This window comes from Peromyscus eremicus, chromosome 1, assembly GCF_949786415.1.
Source record: "Peromyscus eremicus chromosome 1, PerEre_H2_v1, whole genome shotgun sequence".
NCBI lineage: Eukaryota > Metazoa > Chordata > Mammalia > Rodentia > Cricetidae > Peromyscus > Peromyscus eremicus.
Window position 1 is genome coordinate 37,941,646 of NC_081416.1, and position 12,486 is coordinate 37,954,131.

The 12,486-nt window shown below is 46.1% G+C and overlaps 1 pseudogene; it reads right to left on the bottom strand.

The window, feature by feature from the left end:
• Positions 1 to 1,089: 1,089 nt before the first annotated feature.
• LOC131902816 (E3 ubiquitin-protein ligase NRDP1-like) lies at positions 1,090 to 5,569 on the bottom strand (annotated as a pseudogene).
• Between the last annotated feature and the right edge of the window lie 6,917 nt (positions 5,570 to 12,486).

Consider the following 12,486-nt stretch of genomic DNA (forward strand, 5'->3'; position numbering starts at 1 on the left):
TAATTATTTTTATCTATCTATCATCTATCTATCTATCTATCTATCTATCTATCTATCTATCTATCTATCTATCTATCTAGGATTTCTCACTGCAGCCCTGGCTTAAGAATGAATCTGGTTTTGTTTGTTTTTCAAGACAGGCTTTCTCCTTTCTTACCTGGAACTCACTTTGTAGACCAAGCTGGCCTCGAACTCAGATATTCACTTGCCTCTGCCTCCTGAGTGGTGGGATCAAAGGCATGCACTCATCTGTTTTCTTTTTTTTGTCCACTTAGTAAGAAACATTCTCATGTTTTTGAATGGTTAAATTCTGTGTATTTTAATTTTTAAAAATGTGTATGCTTGTATGTGTGTGCTGGTGTGCGTGCCACAGTGTGTTCCCGGAGGTCAGAGGGCAGCCGTGGCCATCAATCTTCACCCTCCATCTTGCTTTTGATATGAGGTCTCTCTTATTCGATGCTGCACACACCAGGCCATTGCACACTCTAGGTTAGCTGGCTCACAAGCTTCTAGGAATTCTAATGTCTCTGCCTCCCACCTAGGAGCGCTGGGATTGTAAACACATGCTACCACATCTGGCTTTATGTGAGTTCTGGGGATCCAAACATAGGTCCTAAATTTCTGTGGCATGTGCTTTCCCCATTGAACCACTTCTCTTTCCCTAAATGGTTAAATTTGAAATGGTCATGCTTGTACCTGGAGTAGCACACACTCTGTGTGTTCGGCTTTCTGTGGTTTCGGTTACCTGAAGTCTGGTGTCTGAAAGTATTTAATGGAAAATTCAGGAAAGAAATAAGTTTCAAATAATCTTTATATTTTTAAAATAGTTCCATTTGATTATTAGTAGTTGTAATCTCTTACTGTTCCTTAATTTAGAAATGATATTTTATCATGAGCATTCACTGTGGATGGACAGGAAGAAACATTCTATTTAGGTTTGTGCTGTCTGGGGTTACAGGCATCCACCTGGAGTCTTGGAATATGTATCCTAAGGACGAGGAGGGTCAGCTGTCCCAGGGTCTTTCCTGCCAGGAAAGCAGGACGGATGTGGCTTGGTTACAAGCCATGGCGTCAGGATAGAAGGAGAACTCAGGGCTCAGCTGCTGGAGTGAGGGGTTTTGCAGATGCTACCACTTCTGGTAGCCAGTTACACTCTCGCATCTCCTCTATACCGTGTCTGAGTATCACGACCAGCCCCTGTTTCTGCACCACATGCTGGTTCTCACAGGCCATCAGTGCCATAGTTTGCTCACATTTTTTTTTTTTTTCCACAATAACTGTGGTTCATCCATCTCATCTCTAGTGTGGCCAGACCCTGGGGGCCAGCTGCATTTGTGGGCATTTTCCATCCTAGCGTTGACAATAGAGGCCGGCCGGCCAGCCACTCTCCACCAGGAAGTGCTTGATTACAGCCCGCAGCACAGTGTCAGGTCTGATCACCCTCCCCAGCGGGTCAGTCTTGTGTTCCTCACTCGTTTCCTCCAGTTTTGGAAGGTTGAGGTGGACGCTGCAGATTGCACATCTGTACTCCTTCAGCCGCTGGATGTCTCACGTCTGCTCTGCCAGCTGATGCAACGCATGCTCTTCAGCTCCGCAATGCATGTCTGCTGCTGCACCAGGGAGCGCAGGTGCTTAATGCAGTTGTGGTTTCGTAGCTCATCTTGGGGCATCTCAAGGCTGTCCTGGCTCCTCCAAGACTCTATTGCAAATAGGACAGATGAGGTTTTTCATCAACACCCTCCGCTGGAAACGGGTTACGTCATACCTCATGTCTCATCTCTGAGGAGACCCAGGTCCTCCTAAGTGATGGGGCCAGGTTCCCTTTTACAAGGTTCCAACGCCCTGACGCCTCCACTCAGTGCCACTCAGGAGATGCTATGAGGATCCCATCTTGTTGGCTATTCCCTGACTGAGTCATTCTTGGTAGTGATGAGTTTTATGGCTGAGGAATGGGTATATGTCCCCAATTAGGAGCACCCTCCCTGGATGAAGCCTGGGTTCTCCTGGTCAAGGGTCCTGGCTGGAGCTGAGACCAGGCAGCTGCAGGGTAGGGTGGGAGCTGGGTCTCAGTCTTGCCCTGTAGAGGAAGAGAAGGATGGGGTTGAAGATTGTGACCACTCCTGGCTGTCTTGGACTAACCCTTGTAATAACCCTTGCTATATTGGTATACATTATGTATTGCTGTGCATGGACAACTGTCCAGTGTAATGTCATTTTCCTTTTCCCCTTACTGTTTGTGAATCTGACGTTGCATCTTGTGAGATCTTTTAGTGTACTCGTTAAAAGCCCGTTTCTAATCTCTTCTAAATTAGTTTGGAACTTTGTATTTGGTACTGCACTACTCTGCCCCCTAGTGGATTTTTACATCAGTTACCAGGCAATGGCTTTTGCCAGGTTTCTGATAAATACGAATTCCACCAAAAAAAGAGGTTTATTCTTAGGCTCTAAGGTCATGTGCTCTTTCTGATTTTTGTTGCCAGCCCTGTATGTGCTCAATAATAAAATGTAACTCAGAATTGAATAAAATGTTGGCACCTGTCTGCAAAATCTCTTATGCAGAGACTGCCTGCGTGATTCAGCTCATGTGATAAAGCTGTACAAGATGCTAGACTCATTTTATTAAACCATGTGTATGATTGTTTTGCCTGAATTTTATATGTGTACCATGTGTGTGCCTGGTGCGGGAAGTCAAAAAAGAGGGCATCAGATCCCCTGGAACTGGAGCCACCTTTTGGTAACAAGCGCTCAAAACCGCTGAGCCGTTGGGACAGCCTCATACAAGATGTGGGGACATAGAGTCTAGGAACAGGCTAGTTCAAGCCCCTGGAGTTTTTGTTTCAATTTTGTCGTGAAAGCTTTGTCATCTGTTTTCTGAAGCTGTGGTCATCAGCAAGACCGGCTGATGTGCAAGCCCAGTATCTTAGGTGGCTTTGACTGTGAGGGGCTCTCTACGGAGGAAGGAAGCCTCACTGTCCTTCCCCGCTCTCTGCAGCCTCCTCCCCTCACCCAGCCCTTAACCTGCAGCTCTTCGTTGTTTGGATTTCCTAATAGGTGCAGTAGACACTCATTCTTGTGCAGTGCCTCCCACAAGAATAATTCACTTATGAACCAAGTTCTGGCTTTTGCTTTTTTTAAGTAGTGATCTTATTCCTTGAGAATTTTACACAATGTATTTTGATCATATTCACCCCCCTCTCCCCCTGTTTTGTTTTTTTGTTTTTTGTTTTTTAAGACAAATTTGCTAGGAATCCTGGGCTAACCTCAGATATTCCTGGTAGCTCAGGCTAGCCTTCTGCCTCAGCTCTAGTGCTAGGATTACAGATAGGTGCTGTCATGCTTAGCTAAATTAAGACATTTTAAGTACATCACAAATACATACACGGTTGAAACCACAAGCTTTAAAAAGTATCATAGGGTAATGGTTTTTTTTTTTTTTTTTTTTTTGGTTTTTCGAGACAGGGTTTCTCTGTGTAGCTTGGCACCTTTCCTGGAACTCACTCTGTAGCCCAGGCTGGCCTCGAACTCACAGAGATCCGCCTGGCTCTGCCTCCCGAGTGCTGGGATTAAAGGCGTGCGCCACCACTGCCCGGCGGGTAATGGTTTAAAATAAAGTTAATTAGTAATTTTTTTTCATTTGGTACTTGAACCCGGAGCCTTATACATGCTAGAAAAATGCTCTGCCAGTGACCTACATCTCCTGACCTCATTATAACTTTCAAAGTGTCATTTGCTAAATTTTGTCAACATGTCTACAAATAAAGCTCAAAACATTTTTCCCTTGAAGGTGGGGAAAAAAAACCCAAGCACCTTAATATAAGTAAAAAACAATCTTAAAATGTTAAACTGTTTTCAAAAATAGTCTTTATCCCCCCCTTGTGCAAAAAGCACAAGAAACATCACATTTGGTTCAAGATGACCATGCATTTCTGGAGTCTGACTTTCTCCTTGATTGATTGATTGAATTTTGAGATAGGGTCTCATTTATGTAGCCCTGGCTGGCCCGTATCTTGCTATGTACATCAGGTTGGCCTCAAAACTTTTGATTACGTCCCTCCCTCTGCACCCTAGAGCTGAAATGATAGATATGTGTGCCACCAAACCTAGCTAATAATTGGTGAATGCTGCTTTTTGATTGGCTGATTTTTTTGGGGGGGCGGAGTTGGGGATTGAACCCCATGTCTTGGCATGCTTGGCAAGCAGCTGTGTTGATGAATCAACATCACGGCCCTTAGAGCCTCTTTTGAATGCAGAACAACTTTTCACGAGAGGTTAGAAATGTCTGTGCTCTTTAATGAACACGTCACAGAACGTGGAGATGTGAGTGAGAAGCTGTTCGCTCTAGTATGTGTGACATTTTTGCACAGATTGTCTTTCTACGTATGAGTATTTGACTTGCATGTATGTGTGTGTCCTTTGTGTCTGCCTGGTGCCTCTGGACGCCCGAAGAGGGTGTTGGATGCCCTGGAGCTGGAGTTATATAGATAGTTGTGAGCTGCTGGCAACTGAAACGGAGTCTTCTGGAAGGGCAGTAATGCCCAGCCATCTTTCTGGCCCTTGGAGTATATATTTTAATAGTAGAGCATGAGAAACCACTTAAGCCACTATTAGGGGTATGGTTAACACTTTGTAGTAAGTATAGCTATTTAAAGTTTTAACTAACTAAAATGAAACAAGATTAGACGTTCAGTTCCCTGGTCACAGTGGTCCCATGAGGTTAGCGGTCTCCATGATGGACAGTACAACTATGGAATATTGACAAGGCAGGAAGTTCTTGGGTGCAAGGGCTGTTAAGCACTGAGTTCTCTCTCCAGTGTTAACATGCTGGACTGCGGCTGTAGTGGACCTCCATCGGCCCAGGGCACCTTGGGGATCCTGCACTTCTGTGGCAGCTTCCAGCTATTGGCATTGCGGTCTCAGGATGGTTTCTCAAGGTTCCTGGGTATCTTCTCCAGCAGGAAAGGTATGTCTGTTGCAGGCACCAGCTTTGCAGCCTTAGCCAGGCTCACTGATAAAGGGCAGAAGCACAAGGTGTCTCTTTTCTGTGTGAGCTGACCTCGGATGGTGCTGCAGGTCTGGGAGGATCAGTTTACCTTGTGTGTGTCATGCCCGGCCAGCCCTGCAAGCAGTTCTCACGGGTGGTGTTTGAACCTGCCTTTTGACGAAGCCGTTTATAATTTTCTTTATCTCAGTATCTATTATGGGGTTGACGGTCTGTATGTGTGTTTGCTGTTTTTAAAGTGAAGCTGTGTTTTAATGATAAATGGGCTGAGTCAGATTGAAAATCACAGGTTAGACAGGGCTGTGTCTTTGTTGCTAAATTAGCATCTCTCTTTTGGGTTTATTAATGGCTTCTTTGTAATTACAAATAAGGGTGGTCTGTTTAAATTATGCCTTGCAGCTTAGTGTAGGAGAGCTGTGAACATCGAGGTCTTAAATGTAATTATCTGTTGGTATGTGTGTGTGTTATTAAAGTGGGATATTTGTTCAAACTGTCTCCAGTCCCCTATAATAGGGCCTCACCATGAACAATCATGAAGACTCCTGGGTCTGAAGGCCAGGGAATGGCCATGGTGCGTATTTGGTAGAGGCGGTAGGTAGCTTCTTCAGTGGAAAAGAGACAGGCTGTGTGGCTCCACTGACCTGGATTCAGTTCTTCCACCTTTTATTTACATGACTGCCTCCAAGTTCCTTTACTTTGTGTGTGTGTGTGTGTGTGTGTGTGTGTGTGTGTGTGTGCGTGTGCGTGCGCTCACTGAGTATGCTAGATTGACTGACTAGCCAGGGAACCCCTTCCTGTCTCCCCCTGGGATTACAGACCACGCCACCACAGCTGGCTTTTTTTAAATCTGGGTTCTGAGGATGGAACTCAGGTCCTCGGGCTTCCGTGGCAAGCGCTTTACTGACTGTATCTCCCAGCAGCCTTAGAGAGGCGGGTTGTGTGATGCAAAAGCAGGCAAAGGAAGGGTGAATGACCAGCTCACGGCACATGGCAGGCCATAGGTTTGAGGACCTGCTTTCAGACTGTACAGTCTAGGAGACATAGTTGTTTTGCTTTGAGACAGAGTCTCATGTAGTTAAGACTGGTCTCAAGTTTGCTGTATAGCAGAGGTTGGTCTTGAACTCCTGATCTCTTGCCTCTACTTCCCAAGTGCTAGAATTATAGGTGTGCACAACCATACCTTGTGATGTGTTGTTTAATAAAACCCATTGTTTTGGAGAAATTGTGCAGCCAATGGCTTCTATGACATTCATGGCGTGCAGCTGTCTCACACACACCAAAAGGCCATTAAGAGTCGCTCTCTGGGCAGCTACTGTTCTTGGCTTCTTATGCAAATAGAATCATGCGGTTCTTCCTTGTGCGCGAGGTTTTACTTACGATTGAAAGTCCATCTGTGTTGTAGCATGTAGTTACGTCGTTCCTTCTTACGTAGTAGTGTGTGATAGGAGTAGGAGTACTTGTGTGTCCGGCCATTAGCTGTGCACACTTGGGGAGTTTCCACTAGTTTGTTCCTAGATATAATGCATATAATGCTTTTAGGAACATCATTTCTGTACACGTGTGTATGTGGTGTGTGTGTGTGTGTGTGTGTGTGTGTGTGTGTCTGTGTATGTGGTGTGTGTATGTGTGTTTCAGTTCTTTTGGGTTCCAGGCTAATCTTAGTGCTCTTCTGAGAAGAATCAGGCGGACCATTCTGGCCTGGTTGTAGCTGCTGTACATCTGTGCAACAAGTGTTGTGACAGGGTCATTATGGAGGCCGCTTCATTTGCAGTGGGCATTGAGCAAGCTTTGTACGAGCATTATCTCATCCAGTCCTCATAGTCTGCAAGGGTCAGGATCTTGAGCCCCATCTGAAAGCGGAGGCAACTGCCCCACTGTGTGTGTGTTCTAGATCACAGCTTGAAGACGAGCGGGGAGCTGTTTTGGAGGCAGGTATGTGTGATGCCTGCAGAGTGCACAGCACCGTGGAGAGCAGGCACTAAGTTTACAGGAGTTCTGAGAGTCTTAGCTGGAAATCTGGGGGCGCGGCTTGTTTGTTTTCTTTTGAGGTTGTTTAACTTTTTGGGGACAGTCTCACGGGACCCAGCTGACCTCAGACTTAACACACATCCCAGCCTAGTCTTACATGTCTGATCTTCTTGCCTTAGCCTGCCAAGTACTGGGGTTACAAGCCTGAACCATCATGGCCGGCTCTAGAAATCTGGTTTTGGAATCCAAGTTAATAGCGTTTTCCCCCAATATATGTAATTTTATTTATTTTTAATGTATGTGTCTGTGCACATGCGCTCGGTGACCAGAAGAGGGCATTGGGGTCTCCTGTAGCTGAAGCTGCAGGAGGTTGTGAATCCTCCATGAGGATTCTGGGAACTGAATTGTCTCCTTTGAAGAAACAGAAGTACTCTTAACTGCTGAGCCCCTAACCATTTTTAAAAAGTGTGGGTCTGTTAAAACTTAGTGATTGTGCCCCCAGTGTGTCCTCACACCTCCTTGTCATCTTGTCCCTGAGGTAAATATAGGTTGGGTTAAGAAACAAAAACTTGAGCCAGGTGGTGGTGGCCCACGCTTTAATCCCAGCACTTGGGAGGCAGAGACAGGCAGATCTCTGAGTTCAAGGTCAGCCTGGTCTGCAGAGTGAGTTCAGGACAGCCAGGGCTACATAAGGAAACCTGTCTCAGAAAAAACAAAAACAAAAACAAAACAAAACAAAACAAAAAAAAACCCAAAAATAAAAAACCGAAAACTTCATAAGTGGTGTGCCTCAGCAGCTGATCAGAAATGTCCATTATTTATGCTAGAGACCTATCAGGAATCTTTCTCTAACATTATTATAAGAAGTAGGTCTTGCTGGCTTGTTCAGGCTGGCTTTGAAGACTGTGCCTCACGTGGCCAGCTGCCGACTTCCATGTGTCCCTTTATACATTCTCTGCTCCTTTAAGAAAACATGGCGTTGGTCCTTTGGCCACATGTGCCGTTCTGCAGGAAGGGTGTTACTGTGGACTCTTCAGAAAGGAACACCCCACAAAGGTCACCATGGCAAAATTGGAAGAGTCTACACTGTCACCGGGTATGCTGTTGACATAGCTGTAAACAAACCAGGTTAAGGGCAAGATTGTGGCCCAGAGAATTAATATGCAAATTGAGCACATGAAGGAGTCAGAGTTGCAGGGCTTCCAGAGCATGGCGAGAGGAAGAAGGAAGGAAAGAGAAGGTGCCTGGGTTCAGCTGCTGCAGCAGCTCCCTCCGCCCAGGCCTGGAGAAGCACGCCCTGAGAACCAGTGGGAAGACCCCTGACGGTGGAAGCCGTGTTCCCTGTCCTAATGACTAAGAGACACAGGAGAAGGGAGCTCCAGACTGCCCGTGTTTTTCTTATTAAACGGTACTGGTTTGCCCCCCCCCCCCCCCCCCCATTCGTCACAGGATGAAAGATAGTTGGAGTCGGTTTTTACCTTGTCTGTAGGAGGACAGTGCATGTTCGTTTATTGGACAAGGGTTTCAAAATTGTATCTTGTCAGCAGAGGTTTTATTTTTTGAGAAAGTCTCATTTTATAGCTCATGCTGACCTAGAACTAACTCTCTGACGTCCTGCTGCCTCAACCTCCTGAGTCCTGGGAGTTTGTGGGGTGTTGTGCCCTGCATGTGAGCAGAGTTTGAACAATGCTTCGTGATTGGGCTGGCTGTTCTTCCAAAGGTCCTGAGTTCAATTCCCAATAATCACGTGGTGGCTCACAACCATCTGTAATGAGATCTGGTGCCCTCTTTTGGCATGCAGGCATACATGCAGGCAGAACACTGTATACATACATACATACATACATACATACATGCAGGCAGAACACTGTATACATACATACATACATACATACATACATACATACATACATAAATAAATCTTTAAAAAAACAAAACAAAACAATACTTCGTGATTAAGACTGGTTTCCATGGGTTATAGGAAGGGAATCATAAGCATCCCAGCCAGAGGAAGGTGGGCTGTGGCCACAGGATGCTATAAACCCTTCTCCCGAGGATTACAGTTGATTTCCTAATGATGAACATGAAAATGCCATAGGGATGCTTCATGCCCAAAGCTATGGTCCCCACTGAATGGATGGTGTCATGGGGTTTCCACGCCATTGTCAGACCTGTTAAGGACCTTGATAACTCAATTTGTGCTCCTCTCTTCCCCTTTTATTTTATTTTGAGGCAGGATCTGAGTAAGTGGCCCTGGCTGTCCTTGAATTGTTGGTTCTGATTTTGGCCTCCCTCCCAAGGACTGGGATCGGGAGGTCACCCTCCCCGATCCGCCCTCCTCCGCTCTCTTCTTCTTTCTCACCAGCGTCTTCTCCTTCCCCTCTCCTCCTCATCTCCTTTGTAGTCACCTTAACATGCACGGAAGACTCAGTGTGTGGAATGCTCACATCACATCCTGTAGTCAGATTCAGATACAGCTGTGACAAAGGTGAGCCGTGGTTCTGAGTTCGAGGCCAGCCTAGCCTGGTCTACAGAGCTAGTTCTAGGATAGCCAAGACTACACTAAGAAACCCTGTCTTGAAAAACCAAATAAATAAACAAATAAATAAAATTTAAAAAGGTGAACCATGGAAAGTCCTTGGCCTCAGGTTTTCTGACTATGAGAGAGGGACAGGTACAGCTAACCCAGGGAGCATGGCATTCATTCAGAGTCCCTGTAAGAGCCGTCAGGTGTGGTGCTCTGCTCAATGCTGGTGTCATCCCTCCCTCCCAGTCCTTGTGGCCTTGTGGCCCATTCCTTTGGGCACATGTGTATTTTCGAGGCTCCCAAACAGTAGACTAATTTCAACATGCTCATGTAGAGAACGTGTTATTCAACAGTGTACTCCCCAGCATCCTGAACACACCTTACAAGTTCATGCTCTGGGACCAGAACGTGCTGTTCCCTCCACATAGAATGCCTTTCTACTGGACTAGTTTGTCTTCCTTCAGCCAGGAGCCCCTGTAAGCTTGTGGAGGGAGGGGCCTCCTGTGGTTGGTCCATGCCTCCCTCCACTCCAGCTCCCTCCCATTAACACTCCAGCCTGCTCTCTCAGTTCACTTTATGTACCTGCTCTTCCTGCTCTACCTCAGTCTACCTGCCACAGCCAATCACTGGGCCGATTCCTGCTCCGTCTTTGGACCTACCTGCCGGTCCCTTTCCCTGGACAGCTCTTCCTTCAGACTTCCTTATGATTAATTCTTTCATATCCATAGCATTCATGGTACTTGGTGGCCATGCATATCACTGCAGCTTGTTGGGAAGGAGGCAGAAGCAGGAACATAGTTCAAGGCCAGCCTGGGATACAGTTTCAAATCCTGCCTCAAAATAAAATACAGATGCCAGGAGAGAGCAAGAGAGAGCTGCACTGCTCCCTATGTTAAAGCCTTCCTTCGCTCTGAGGGAAGAACATTTGGTGCATATCCCTCAGTGTTTCAGCAGGGTCTGCCATCTGGCCTGTACTGGGAGAGTGTATGTCGAATGAATGAGCTTTGTGTTTTCCTCTGTTATTGCACTTAGGCTGGGTTAGAATAGTTTGCTTACACTTCCCACCACCCCACTGACTGGGACTGCCTCAGGGGAACGACTCAAGACCTGTTTATCTTGCAGTGTGTATGGCTGCTGTGGAGCCATGATTCCTGACTATAAAGATGGACGTTAGGCTGTGGAAGGTGCATCTGAATCTCCCCATCTTTGCATGGCGGCAGCCTTCCTGCAGATGTCCTTCTGATGTTACCAGTAGACGTGGGAACAGGCTGTGGTTGGTCTGACCTTTCCAAGGCTGGTCTCTGCAGTTCTGCACTGCCGTGGAGGACTTGCTTCATTTGTGACTGCTGCTGGCCCTCTGAGATGGACGTGGGGAAAGGCATAGCATACGCAACGCTCAGCAACTGTACTCAGGTTTAGGGCTTTAAAGCTGACCTCTTGCACCCTGGAGAGATGGCTCAGTTTTAAGAGCGCTGGCTGCTCTTCCATAGGACCTGCCTTCAGTTCCCAGCACCCACACAGTGGCTGGCAAAGGTCTGTCACTCCCGTTCCAGGGGATCTTACACCCTCTTCTAGCCTCCATGGGCACACACAGGCATACATTTGGTGCACAGATATGCACGTAGACAGAACACTTTACTATGCATAAAAATAATATAAATAAATCTTCTAAAAAGTTTAAGGGGGAAAAAAAAAAAAGGAAAGAAAACCCAAAACCTCAAACTAACTGTTTGGCATTCAACTTGTGTCCTGTACTGTACCCACGATGGGGTCCAAATTTAGATCTATGTCCCAGTGTCCAACAAGCCAGGTAGCACATTCTTCTTTTGCAGGCAGGTCAGCCTGTTGACAAGACACTCTGGTGACAGCACACTTCTGAAAACCTGGCCTTGGGTTGCAAGGCCAGGCAGCCTTGTGTTCAGAATTCTAAACTACACAAAGAAGCAAGGACAGAGCTCTCTGTCGCTTCTTTATCTAAGTCTGTGATAAGTTTGGAAGAGAGAGAGGGAGAAAAAAATAAAAAGAACTTTGCTGAGCCAGTTCTCTGTCCCTGAGGTGGTGCCGACCTGTACCAGCTCCCCTTATTGTCAAGAATGTATGCTGTTTCAATGGGTGCCTTTTGATTGGTCACACTGGCAGGTCAGTTTAGCTGTTAATTTCCTGTATGGAGTGCATATGTGAACAAGTTACTTCTCTGTTCCTTTCCGTAGTCCTGCTCTTGTTTACGGTCATTCCCGGTTCCCCTGATTGCAGGAGTCCCTTACACACTAAAACATGCAGAATCCCAAGTCCCTTTCCATAAAGTGGTGTAATGTTCATGGAACTTGGGTGGCTCTTCATGTACTTCCAGCTATCTCTAGGTTCCTTATAACACCTAATGTAATAGAAATGCTACTTAAGTAGTTACATTAGTTAGGGAGTAATTACTCCCAAAGGCTGTACATGTTTAGTACAGACAAGTTTGTTTTGTCTTGTCTTGCTCTTTTGTGCTGAGACAGTATCTCACCATAGAGTACAAACTACCCTTGAAATGTTGATCCACCCGTTCTCACTGTCCCAGAGCCAGGAGGCAGGGGTTTTGTTGTTGTTTGGTATTGTTTGGTGTGTCTTAAGTGTTTAAAGGTTATTTATATTTTTATTCATGTTTCTGGCTGTCTGTGAGTGTACACATGTATGTCATATGTGTGCAGGAGCTTACGGAGGCCCTGGATTCCCTGAACTGGAGTTTATAGGCAGTTGTGAGCCACGGTATGTGAGTTCTGGAGGTCAGACTCAGGGCTCTGAACCACTGAACCATCTTTCTAGCTCCTAAAACTATTTTTGGATCACACTCATAGGATCTGTGGATAAGGAAGGCTAGCAGGACTTAATAAGTTACAACTAAATACCAAATAATTTTACGTGGCCGCCGGAAGGAGTACGTACCCCGGTGCCGTCCTCCTTGTGTGGGAGAGAGGAGGGAAGAAAAGCTGTTGAAGCGCTGTGAGTCCAG